Below are 11941 nucleotides of genomic sequence, written 5' to 3' on the forward strand. Positions count from 1 at the left end.
ACTATGTACTGGATCCTCTGCTAGGCAATAGTGATATAAGGAAGAAGCATGAAAAAAATCTGTCCTCAAAGGAGTTCACATTCTAATGGAGGAGACAACACACACAGACATGGACACAGACACACACACACACATGCACACACATTCACATGCACACATGTGCACACATGTGCATACCACACAGATATGCACACTGTCACATACATGCACACATACATATGTGCACATATGCAAATGTAGATGCACTCACATATATGCACATATACACACACATGCACACCACACACAAATGTGCATATATATGTAATACCTATATATACCTGCATATACATATATACTCACATGTGTGTAGAATAAATATATTTAAGTATAAAAATAAGTATAAAGTAAGTGAATATGTGTATATACACACACATATACACACACGAAGTTGTTAAATACCAAATAGTTTGTCATTTGAGGGGACTCAGGAAAATATTCCCTTTCTAGACAGAAGTTCTCCAATTGTCCCTGTGATTTATACTATTTTTTTCCCCAGTTGAAGGGTGGGGGGAGGACCAGATCCACAATTTCATTAGTGTTTGCAATTTCCTGGGAGGAGACTCCCTCCACCAAAGAAAATTGGTAGCTTTTCTGCACTTGACATTCTCAGAAAGTTGCCTGAGGCACCCAGAGGGTGCATGACTTGCCCAGTCACGCAGCCAGTAACGTGAGAGAGAACAGACTTAAACACCAAGGTCTCCCTCACTCCAAGGATGGGTCTTCCCACTGTGAAAAGCTGCCACTCTTCATAGAGAGCTTTGTTTCATCAGTAACATAATGTCATAACTGAAAGGGATCTCAGAGAACAGCTAGTCTTCCTGCCCCTCCCCCACCATTTTACAGGTGACAGAGGAGTTAAGTGATTTTTCCCAAAATTACATAGGTACTATTCAGTCAGAGGTATGTTTTGAACCCAGGAGAAAGAGTGTTCTATCCATTGTTAACTTGCTGTCTTCTCTAACAAATGGCTGTCTGCCCTTTGCTGGAGAAGCTGTAGTCGAGGCAAGAGGCAAGTAGAGAGGGAATGAAGGGGGGGAACCCATTACCTCCCAAAGCACCCTGGGACAGCTCTGTTAGACATTTGCCTTTCTACAACTTCTACCCCCTGTTCCAAGTTTAGCCTTCCTGGACCAAACAAAATAAGTCTACTCTCCCATCCAGGTAACATCTTCAGATAACCTGAATGCAGTGATCATGTGCCCTCTTCAGCCCTTTCCCTGACCCCAAGGCTTCCTTTCTCCAGGCTAAAGTGCCTAATTTCCTTCACTGACACACATCTGCAGGGACACAAGAACCTTGCTACTCTGGTTGCCCAGCTCTAGACATTCTCCAGTTTGTCAATGTCCTCCTTAAACTGTGGCTCTGAGAACACTCCAGATTGGGTATGACTGCAGTAGGACACTTTGGGATGAACAGCTCCTTCTTTCTGCATGCTATGTCCCTCTTCAGTCAGCCCACAGTAATGTTAAGTTATTTTGACGCCACATTAAAATGCAATTCATGAAAATCCACAGAATTATTTTTAGCCTTACCTGACTAGGGCAATGACCGGATTTGGAATCCTACTGCAAACATTTACTAGTTATATAAGTTGTTATTCAGTCATGTCCAACTCTCCGTGACCCCATTTTGGTTTTCCTGGCAAAAATACTGGAGTAGTTTACCATTTCCTTCTCCAGCTCATTTTACAGGCAAGGGAACTGAGGCAAACACAGCTAACTGACTTGCCCAGGGTCATGCAGCTAGTATCTGAGGCTGGATTTGAACTAAAGTCTTCTTTATTCCAGCCCCAGCACTCTATCCCCTGTGCCACCGAGCTGCATATATAAAACTCAAGGACGACTCCAAAGATACTAGCTTTAGGAAGTTATTTAACCATTGTGATTTCTCAGTTTTATCATCTGTTAAATAGACACAATATCTTTAGAAACCAGTTCCTAAGGGTACAGTGAGCTCAAATGAGAAAATATCTGTAAAGTCCTTTGCAAACCTTAAATTGTTGTAAGATTCTGTATAATATTCAGAAAAATAGTCAGTATTTGTATAATACTTTAAAGTTATCAAGTCACTTTACAGATGTTATCGCTTTTCATTCTCACAACAACCTTAAGAGGTAGAGGTTATTATTATCCCCATTTTATGGATAAGGAAACTGAGGCAGAGAGCGGTTAAGTGCCTTACCCTGGGCTCCACAGCTAGCATCCAAGGGAGCATTCGAATTCAGTTCTTTCTGATTCCAAGTCCAGTACTCTGATCACCACAGAGCTGCCTAGAATAGGAGTCTAGACCTGTGATTTTATCAGTACAGAAAACTCTCTAATGAGGATATATCTTCCACTCAAGCGGGTCAGCCCCTTCTAGCCTAAGGCACTGAGAGATTTAACACCCAAGGATACACAAAACAGAAGACTTTGAACCCAGGAATTCACTGCCGTTAGGCCAGCCCTCTATCTCTATACCAGGCTGTTCTCTTGTAATTAAGAATCTGTTTCTGTGATTCCAAATGTAAGCTTTTGTCACCTTATCAGATTGGCCCAACTATCTAGCTCATTGAAATCTTTTTGGACACTGCCTATGCGTCAGCTCATGGGCTTCCATGGCCCTTATTTCCATGAGACACGACCACCCCCTGAACCACTACCCCAACTCCTCTACCCTGAGCCCTCAGGATCTCATCTAGGAGGTGATCCTTTCCTGGAGACCAATCTCCTTGCTCTGCAGCTTGGCCCCATGGGAATATGGACCAGACTCCGGGAAACAGGACACCTCCTCTACCAGCTTTCTCCAACTATTCTGGGCACTGCTCCCTACCCCCACCCACAAGAGTGAATTTCCCCCAGGTGCAAGAATTCTTGGCTCCTGAGCTTCTTAGAGCTCTCAGCTGTCTGGGATTTTCAAGGCTTAGCTGCAGTTAACAGCTCAATTCGAGCCCTGCCCTGCCCTGCCCATCCCAACTGCAGCATTCTCTTGGCAACCCTTATTCCCTGTGATGATCATGAAAACAAAGCATTATGGGATAGTGGAGCTAATTTTGAGAAGACGCAGCAGTTTCCTGGGAAAGTCTTTCTGCTTAGTGAATAAGTCAGCTTAAAGAAACTGTCCTTTCCTTCTGGCTTCCATATCACTAGCGGCTGTTTGAATGGCTCTTTCTCCTTCTTAATCATCTTAATTCTCTCCTTGTATCCACTAAGTGAGTTGTTGATAAAAATTTAATACACTCCTGGTTATGGGGGACTGTTGCACATTTATCTTTATATACCCAGTACCTGGAACACAGTAAGCATTTAATAAATGTTTGTTGATTATCTGACTTTGTCTAAAGAAATATTTTCCCAGTGCCTCCTGCTGCCTGGAATTCTACCACTGAGTCAAAATTATTTTCAGTTTAAGGTTTTTGTTTCCCAATTAGGATACTCCTGGAAGGGACACCATTTTAAGCTGTTCTCAGTCAATTGAACCTCGGTACAAATGAGTTCCAGAGCCTTTCACTTGTATTACCTACTTTGATGCATGTATTTCCAGTGATAGAATGTCAATTCCTTGAAGGCAGTGTTTGTCACATAACAGGCATCCTGTAAATCGTGGGGATAAAAATTATCCAACCTCCAATAAGAGAAACTGAGACAGAGCTCTGAGTCAATGGCACTTTACTAAAGGTCCCCTCTAGTGAAGTGGACCTCAGATCTTCCTCACCACCTGAGATACTCCCTCCTTCCAGGGCCCTATTCTTGTAGAGTTAGATGTCTCAATATTCAAGAACAGCTATACCAGATACAGAATAATTCCATTGGTTGACGTATGATGCATAGACAAAAATACAAGATGGGTGAAGCGAGGAATATCTCCACTGACTAGATGGTCAGAAGATAGACACCTGCTCATTCATGGTCCAGAGGTACAAAAATAATTTGGGGGGACTTTCCATGTAGTTGAGCCACCTCTGCCACACCAGGCTTGGTCACCATGACAAGGAAAAACAAAGATGGAGGGCCTCTAGTTAATTCCCTAGGATCATGCAAATGATCTTGCCATTTGCAGCTCACAGCTCTGGCGCCAAATATATAGAACTTATAATCATATCAAATTGATTGATACTATCCGGAATTGAGTAGCAGTCTTCAATGACTCAACTTCCTCAAAATGCCTGTTGATTGAGTGACTGATGGGCACAGTGGGATAGAACTTTGAAGCTAGAGTCAAGAGAATCTGGGCTTGAATTCTCTCTCAAATACTTGTTAGTTGTGTGATCCTGGGTAAGTCATTTAACCTCTCTGTGCCTCAGTTTACCACTCCATAAAAAGAGCATACTAATAATATTTATCTCCCAAATTGTTTTGAGATCAAATGAGATATTTGTTAAGCACTTTGCAAACCTTAAAGCATTCTAAAAATGTTAGCTATTATATGCATGACAATGTTCTGAGACAGGTAGTACAAATATTAAGAGAACAGATTTAGAACCAGAAGGAATGTTAGAGATTATATAGGTTCAACTTCCTTAGTCTACAGAAGGGGAAACTGAGAACCAAAACAATAGAAAGTTAAAGTGACCTGTTCAAAATCACATGGATAGTAAGTAGCAAAGCCAAACCTGAAGTCAGGTCTTCTGACTCTGAAGCCAGCCATCACTCTCCTATATGTCCCACTTTATGGATGATCAATTAGAGATAATATATGCAAAGCACTTTGCAAACCTCAAAGCCCTATGTAAATGCTAGGTCTTATTATTACAGATAAGGAAACTGAGGCTCAGAGTGGTTTGGAAACTTCTTCAAGTTCACCCCAGTCAGAAAATGTCAGAAATGGAAATCTTATACCCTCTATTGATGCCTAGTTCATTACCCTTTCCACAGGATTCTGGATATCTATTAGGCAGCTCAGTGGTGTAGTGGATGGGGTGCCAAACCTGGAGTCAGGAAGGCTCATCTTCTTGAGTTCAAATCTGGCCTCAGACACTTACTAACTGTGAGACCCTGGGAAAGTCCCTTAACCCATTTTGCCTCAGTTTTCTCACCTGTAAAATGAGATGGAGAATGAAATGGAAAATCACTCCAGTCTTTTTGTTATGAAAACCCCAAATGGGGTCACGAAGAGTCAGGACTGAAACAACAGACATCTATACCCCAGAGTAAAATGAATTGTCAATCCATCCTTGAGAGCAGACTTGGATAGCAGATGGGGGAGATGATATTGGGGGTGGGGGAGAGGGCTAGACACTGAGCAGGGAGAATAGCATTGAGGAAGGGAAGTGCACATAACTTAAGATCTTGGGGGAGCAGAACAAGCTGTATTTATGCACATTTTTGGTTTAACAAGTATAAGAACCCTGGGTTTAGAATCAAAGAACCTACCACTTAGTACCTGTGTTACTTTGGGCAACTCATTTCATCTCTGTAGACTCAGTTTCCTCATCTATAAAAAGCAGGGGTTGAACTACATGGCTTCTGAGGTCCCCTCCAGTTACAAATCCAAGATCTCATGGACCAGTATGAATTCCTGGAGAGTGACCTTTGAAGTGGTTTCACCAGAGTCATTTGGGGGATAAAACAGCATGAAATTTCTGCATCTAAGAGTGCAGAGCTGTTTTCCCATGCTCTCTTAAAAATCATCTGAAGGAATTGGGACTAGTTAATCAGGAGAAGAGAAGGCTGGGGGAGGGGAATGGTGAGGTGGTATAGCAATCTTCAGTCATCTGAAGATCCATTACATGGAGAAGGGATTGACTTGTTCAGTTTTGCCCTAAAAGGTAGAATGAGGAACAGTGCGTGGAGTCTCCAAAGGGGCTCCAAAGAACTTGATGCAAGCAAAGCGTTTCTAATAATCAGGTCTACCCAAAAGGGAAATGGGCTGCCTGGGGAGGTAAGGCCGGCCCCTCTCTGGAGATCCTCAAGGATAAGGTAGAGGTTCCCTTCTAGAGATCCAGGCATGAATTAAATGGCTCTACAATCCCTTCCCAAAGGACCACAGATATAGAGCCAAAAGAATCCTCAGCAACCACCTATTCCAGCCCTGGTATTTGATGGATCTTGGGACATAGAGCTAGAGGATCTTTGAGGCCATCTACTCCAAATGCTTTATTTCATAGATGGGGAAACTGAGGCAAGGGAGGTAAAGGGTTTTGTCCAAGGTCAGCCAGGTAGTGAGTTTGTCAGAGTTGGGATCTGCCTCCAGATCTTTTGACTCCACAGCCAGAACATTCCACTCTGCCCCAATGCTCTGGGATCCTGAGAATTCTGTGAACGGCTCCCACTCCTCCATTTTTCATATGTTAAGAGCTCCTGACTCTCTGGAAAAAAAAAAACTTTGGGAAAACTTCATATTGGGGAATGACTGTTAATACATCATTTTTGCTGCCTTTCATTTTGTGCCAATGTCCCGAGCCATAAAGAATGAGGTTTCATCTGTCATTAGGATTTCACAAGCAGAGGATTATGTGACTTCAGATGGGGAATGAGCAGCTGGGAACAGGACCAAATGAATGTTTAAAGAATGCGTATCTGCTCCATGTAGAGCGGCCCCACCACCAAGCATATGGAGAAAGGGAAATACTGAAATAGCGTACAGGGAATCGTCTTGCATTAAAGCATTCTTCCAAAAGGTACAGGCTCTGCTTTTGGAATACTCATCATTAAATTGAGCTTAATCATTTCTGCAAAGCTGCCCCCAAAAGACGGCTGGGCAAACTTTGCCAGGTAACAGCATGGCCTAGTGGAAAGACAACTGAGCTGACAGTTAGGTCACCGAGTCCTGATTCTAGTTCTGGCCATGGCCTTCACTTAATATGTGATCCTAGATCACTAAAACCTCTCCATGCCTCAGTTTCTCAAATGTAAAATGCTAAAGGTTGGATTTACTGTTTAATGCCCCAGTTTTGAAACTTAGGTGATTCAGGAATTATTGGGATCCTGTATTTAGAGCTCAAAGGGACATCAGTGACCATTGAGTGCAATTCCCTCATCTTACAAATAAAGAAACCAAGGCACAGGCAGGTTTAGTGACTTGCCAAGGGTCACAAAGCTAGTAAGTATATAAAGCAAAATTCAAACTCAGGGCTCTGTCACCTAGCAGCCTCCCCCTTTGAACTGAGGTCATAGTCTAGCCCATTTTTGTCTTTGTTGCCCTAGCATTGAGCACAGGGCTTTGCAAGAAGGAGGTGTTTTGGAAATGCTTGTAAAATTAAATTGGAAATGTTTATAAAATTAACTTGAATTGGGACTCCAAAGTAAAGGATGGAGAAAAGCAACCAAATATTTCTATTCATGTTCTATAAAACATTGCATGATCCAGGATGCCTTTCCTGGGAATGTTAATGAACTCTGTAAAGACCACCCCCACCCCATTGTTTTTCAGGGTTACCAGGTTACAATAAACCCCAGTGGTATTTCAGCAGGTTAAACAATAGAAGTTTTAGGTCCTGACCTTTGGGATAAAATGACTGCCCACCAGAAATTCTCCTTCACAGGGGGACCTGAGGGATATAGCCCAGGCAATCAAGAGGGTAGCTGACCAGAAGAGTTTCTCTTATGCTATAATCCAGGGAAGGAGGACATGACAAGATAGCCCAGAATATCAAGGGAAATAGTTTCCTTCCCCAGGAATAGAGAAGTGATGGTACCCCCTGTGCAGACCTCCTCTTGTTTCTGGTGTTCAATTCTCAGAACTGCATTTTGGGTAGAAAATTGCTAAGCTCATCAGCAGCTGAAGGAGGGAGTTCAGGATGGGGAAGGATCTCAAGACAATGTTGTATAGGACCAGGTGAAGAAACTGAGGCTCTTTAGCCCAGAGAAGAGAAGACTTAGGGGGAAACAATATACCAACTTCTACATGAAGTCTCTCCTGATCCCTTCCCCAGCTGCTTTGTCCCTCCCCTCTGAAGAGGTCTAGAGGTTTTGGGGTGCTGGGAAACCACAAGATCACAGCACCGGACCCTGCCTGAAAGAATTCAACTCAAATCTTCTTCCAGCCAGAGAAAAAGTTTATTAGAGATAAATCACATAGGCTAGGTGAAGTCTGTAAGGACAATGGGGCATGAGAAAGCTCAGCCTCTAGGCATGAGAGATTCTTAGTGTTTGAATGGAGGCCAGGGTGGATCTTTTATACACTAAAGTAACTTTGGGTGGACAGAGGAGGGGGGTGGGGGTAGTTGGGAAAAGGGTCTAGGTGAGAATTCCTATTAGAAGGTCTGAGAGATTGAATAAACAATGGGAATAGATAACGAAGTGAACTGGAAGGTAGAAGTTTGAAAGGATCAGAAGGTGGGGCTAGGGCTTTCAAAGAGAGAGACCAGAGTAAAAAAAGTTTAAGGATTTTCTGGGGGCCCCGTAGACAAACGGGAGTCAGATTCTTTGTAGGGCTAGGGGCAAAGGTGCATCTGAGTAAGATCAAAAGGTAAGGCTAAGGCTTTCAAGGAGAGATAAGGGGAGTCTATAAGGAATCTAAAAGTTTAAAGGTTTTCTGGGGTCTGTAAACAAATGGGAGCCAAATTCCTTTTGGCGAAAGGGGGCAAAGGTCTCGGCTTCTGAAACTGAATGATACCCCGTCACCCTCCAAAAAAAGGTTTATTTGGTATATATACATATAGATGTACAGGTTCTCTGCCTCTGAAAGAATTTAATTATGATCCTAGAAGGCAGGAGTGATTTCACCTCTATCTCTGTATCACCAGAACCTGCCCTCGTGCGTGGCATGTAATAACCACTTAATATACATTTCTTGGCTGGTTGATTAACCTTTGGTCATGTGGAAGAGAGAACAGTCCTGCCTACTGACTGCAGAGGAAACACTGGCTAGCAGTTTGAGGCAGCATCTAGCAGTGGAATGACTGCCTAGGATGTCCCTGCCCTCTGCCCCCTGTCATGAAACACTTCAAGACTGGAGGACCATGTGTAATGCATGTTGTGGGGAGGATTCTCATGCCCATACAGGTGGGACTAAATAATATCTGAGGTCCCTTCCAACTCAGAGATTTTGTGATTCTGGGGTAGAACTAATGGACTCACTGAGAGCCCTATAGTTTAGACAGGAAGCCCTACCCTTCTTGTACCATGGGGTGGGGGGGATTGAGTGGGGGAGTACACAGCTGTGCAGAATGTCTGTCTTAGCTTAGCTATGGGGGAAGGGAGGAAAGAGGGAGCAGGTGTAGCCTCCAGGCTAAGAAGGGAGGGCACAATCTCTCCAGCCCTTAGGAGAGCTGCAATTACCCAGGGTGCAAAAGCATTGAGGGGCACCAGGACTGTGCTGGAGTTCCACTTGAACAGATCCCTTCATTTTGTTGATGCCAAGTGAATGAGTAGACAAGAAAATGATAAGAAAAGCAAAACCTTTGACCACAAGAAAATCCAGTCATGGTGGTTTAGGGCTTGAAGGCACCTTCTATGAGTTTCTTGGTGCTCTGCTGGCTAAATAAAGCAAAGAGTAAGGGTACGTGTGTGAAGGAGGGGATCTGGATGTGTTTCCCAGGTACATCCTATGTGCTTAAACCCATGAGAGTGAGCTGTGTGGAGGTCAATCAGCAAACCTTTTTAAGTCCTACTACTGTGTTAGGCATTATACTAGTGGCTAGCAATAGAAAGATATAAAACAAAACAAGCTCTGTTTTCAAAGAGTTCATATCCTAAGAGGGGAGACAACACGTATTGAGCAATCTATCTATCTCTCTATCTGCATCTATGCCAATATCTATATCTATGCCTATACCTATATCACCTATATCTGTATCTAAGCTATACATCTGTGTGTGTATGTGTGTGTGTGTGTGTGTGTGTGTGTGTGTGTGTACAACCCACACAAAACCGATTCAAGGTGACTTTGGAAAAGAGAAAGACACCAGCAGCTGGGAGGAGAGCTTTTATGGTGGAGGCTGTCCTGCCCTTGGATGGCCAACAAAGGATCACTTGATAAGGATTCTTTACCTCAGACTCAGCTGTCATTATGTGCCTGACACCAACGCCTGAGAGGCCTTTTTCCTCGGGGTGCTCATGAGGTAGGGGTCATTCAAACTTCTAGAAGTAGGCACTTAGGCTTGGAAGGAGCCTCAAAGGTCACTTTGTCCAATGCTTCATTTTAAAGATGGGGAACCTGAAACCCAGAGGAGCTACATACAATGCCTGGCATATAATAAGTACTGAACAAATATTTTCTCATTCATTCACTCATTCATTCATGCAGTGACTGGCTCCAGGTTACGTAAGGAGTAAATAAGAGAGAAAGGATTAGGATCTGGGGTTCTTTGCCTCCAAATTGAGCCTTTTTCCCCATTGTACCACTCTTCAAATGTCTCCTAGTAGAAAAGACACCCAACTTGGAGACATGAGATGTCTCTGATACTCTTTATGTGACCTTTGGCAACTCATTTAAACAAACTCTCTCTGAGTTTCCTGGGATCATAGATTCAGAGTTAGAAGGGACCATGAAGGCCAACTGATACAATCCTCTTATTTTACAGATGGAAAAACTGACTCTGAGAGAGGTTGAGTGACTTTCTCAGTGACACTCAGCTAATATGTGTGAAAGGCGAGATTTGAACTCAGTCTTTCCTTGCTTTAAATCCAGCATTCCCTGCACTCCCTCATTCCTAGAACACTATCATGCCCTACATTCATTGGAAGGTATTGGTTTCCTCTTCAGCTTAGGCTCCCAAGCAAAGCTAGATAACCGTTTGTATAATGTAGTGGCAATTTTTTGCTGGAGCACATTTCACCAAATGGCTTGTACAGTCCTTTCAATTCTGGGATTGTGATACCCAACAGACAAGGCTTCAAGGGCAGATCGTATACCTGTTGTCTAAATGCTTAGGTACGGCTAGGGAAGGGCATTATCGCATTGGCCAAGAGGCAATACAATTTTTAACCAAAGCCATGGACGGATGACTATCTGTATTGGAAGAGGATGCTGCTACACTGATGAGATCACGAATTCTTGACATGATCAATTACTGTCATTCTTCTCGTGTGCTAAATGTTAGATTATAAGAGTTTCCATGGTTTGGAAGGAAGGGAAGGGAGAGGGAGGATACCCTCAAGACCAGAGGAGACTTCCTAACCATGCTACTGCCTTGTGTTTAGGGAAGGGCCAAGGTTGAGCAAATGAGTGAGTTCCCAGCCAGAGCTAGAAATGCATCGCCTTAGGAAGAAGTTGTCAATCTTAATTAAGACATTAGCATGTCAGAGGAAGAAGGTGCCATGGTGCTGTCTATTGTTGAACTGTGTGTCAGGTGAAATCAGGACTAATTACACCCAAAGCCAAATATGTCTGTTGGGTATCACTCCCCAAACTAAGGTCACAGAGTTATTAGGGAGTAGGAGTTTACAGTCTTTTGGGTCCCTCTAAGTAGCAGGTGGCCTTACAAATAAGCAACTCAGCATGTTGCATTGGGTCCCCACAGCTGTCCTGCCAATCAGTGAAGGATGGATGCAAGTTAATGCTAATTAGCTTCTGTTGATCTGCATCTAACAAGAACCTCCCAGGATTCTGGTTTTGATTTGCAAGATTGCCAGTTGGGTATGTTCAGGAATTAAGAATCAGAAAAGAATTTAGCTTCCTTGAAGGAAAAAGGAATGGGACTGAGGAAGGAGGAGGATTTGAATCCCAACAGGGATTCCACAAGCCTCTCAATTGAGGAGATCTTGGTAGTGCCCAACTGGGGGACTTTTTCCAATTTGTTCATCGAATTTTCCAATTGGAATGGAGCTCAAAAATCGGATTGTACAACACTAACTAGATGAAGAAACCTGTCTTTAATGTTTTTGATAAGTGGTCATCTAACTCTTGCTTGGAGACCCCCAATTCTGAGGAGCCCATCACTTTCTTAGCCAAATCTCTCCTCATTTGGACTCCTCTAATTATAAGGAAGCTTATCATTATTATTATTATTATTATTATTATTATTATTATTATTATT

This window comes from Vombatus ursinus, unplaced genomic scaffold (genome assembly GCF_900497805.2).
Source record: "Vombatus ursinus unplaced genomic scaffold, bare-nosed wombat genome assembly UNPS02009824.1, whole genome shotgun sequence".
Taxonomy (NCBI): domain Eukaryota; kingdom Metazoa; phylum Chordata; class Mammalia; order Diprotodontia; family Vombatidae; genus Vombatus; species Vombatus ursinus.